We start from the raw sequence: 1,972 nt of genomic DNA, 5'->3' as shown, positions 1-1,972 counted from the left end.
TCTCTACTAAAAATACAAAAATTAGCTGGGCATGGTAGTGGGCACCTGTAATCCCAGCTACTCAGGAGGCTGAGGCAGGAGAATTGCTTGAATCTGGGAGGCAGAGGTTGCAGTGAGCTGAGATCGCGCCTGCACTCCAGCCTGGGCGACAGAGCAGGATTCTGTCTGGAAAAAAAAAAAAGAAAGAAAGAAAGAAAAGAACAGAAATTGACATGAGGGCGGGACACAGTGGCTCACACCTGTAATCCCAGCACTTTGGGAGGCCGAGGAGGGAGGATCACTTGAGGTCCAGAGTTCGAGACCAGCCTGACCAACATGGTGAAACCCCATCTTTATTAAAAATACAAAAATTAGTTGGGCGTGGTGATGGGTGCCTGTCATCCCAGCTACTGAGGAGGCTGAGGTGGAGAATCACTTGAACCCGGGAGGCAGAGGTTGCCGTGAGCCGAGATAGCACCACTGCACTCCAGCCTGGGTGACAGAGTGAGACTCTGTCAAGAAAGAAAGAGAGAAAGAGAGAGAAAGAGAAAGAGAGAGAGAAAGAAAGAGAGAGAAAAGAAAGAAGGAAAGAAAGAGAAAGAGAAAGAAAGAAATAGAAAGAAAGAAAGAAAAAGAAAGAAAGAAAAGGAAAAGAAAAGAAAAGAAAGGAAGGAAGGAATTGACAGGAGGCTAAACGAGTTTTCCTAAACAAGCCTTCATTGGAGCTTATGCACAGACATCAAGGAGGCAGCATGAGAGAGAGGGGGAGAGAGAGGGAGAGAGATTGAGATTTTTCTATCTGACTCTCTGAAAAGAGCCAGTAAGGCTTTTTATTAGGCAAAGCGTGGGAATTGACATCAGGGGTAGGGCATGCAGGCTGGGCTGGGCAAAGTAGGTGAGGGTATGCAGGTTGGCATTATCTGGTTGCCATGGTTATCTTGAGTAATGGGCCACCTTGTGGTCTGGCGGGTGGCAACAAGGCTGTCAATCAGTTCAGCATTGCTTCCCGAGGTGGGACACTCCACAACCTTGGTTTGATATTTGGATCTCCTCAGGTCAGTTCCTGGGACTCTCTTAAGTAAAAGGCATGTTTCCACATGATGACGTTGGTGAGGTCATGGTATGGGGTCTGGTGATGACTGGGAATGCGGGAAAGAATGCCGTGGTTGGGCCAGGTGCGTAGTGGGCCACGCCTGTAATACCAGCACTTTGGGAGACTGAGGCGGGCGGATCCCTTGTGGTGAGGAGCTGGGCGTGGTGGAACAAGCCTGTAATCCCAGCTACTCGGGAGAGTAAGGCACAAGAATTGCTTGAACCTGGGAGGCAGAGGCTGCAGTGAGTTGAGATTGCACCACTGCACTCCAGCCTGGGCAACAGAGCGAGACTGTCTCAAAAAAAAGAATGCCCTGGTTGGGGTGAGCTGAAGTCAGGTCCCGCTTCTGCTCTGTCTCAGTATGAACTCCCGGGGATTCACCCAGGAATGAAGAACCCAGGGCCCCTTCTCCACCTCCCTTCACACAGCTGCCTCTGCCTGAACTGACCTACCCCCCCGGCCTCCCATAAAATAAGGCAGAGACCCATGAAATTCCTCCTGTCTCCTAATTGATACTGCCTCCTTTTTCTCACACTTGGAATGAGCTCCTTATGTCTCGGATCTAATCCCCCTGACCCTTCAGTCAAGGGCTTTCTCCTGTGTCCCACACAGACCTGGGACAGCTCCCTTGTCGGACTGTGAGCTTATTAAGGGCAGGGCCAGCAGGGGATTGGAGGGAAGCTGTGATACGTTGTGACGCACCAGGCAGCCAGCACACTCTTTGCAAACTTTAACATGAATACACGTGAGGATTTCCAAGCTAAAAACTTTCCTGTAATCCCAGCACTTTGGGAGGCCGAGGCGGGAGGATCACGAGGTCAGGAGATCGAGACCACCCTGGCTAACACGGTGAAACCCCGTCACTACTAAAAATACCAAAAATTAGCCGGGCGTGGTGGC

This window comes from Mandrillus leucophaeus, unplaced genomic scaffold (genome assembly GCF_000951045.1).
Source record: "Mandrillus leucophaeus isolate KB7577 unplaced genomic scaffold, Mleu.le_1.0 Scaffold164, whole genome shotgun sequence".
Lineage (NCBI taxonomy): Eukaryota > Metazoa > Chordata > Mammalia > Primates > Cercopithecidae > Mandrillus > Mandrillus leucophaeus.
The sequence above is the reverse complement of the archived record's forward strand: the minus strand, read 5'-3'. Positions refer to the sequence as shown.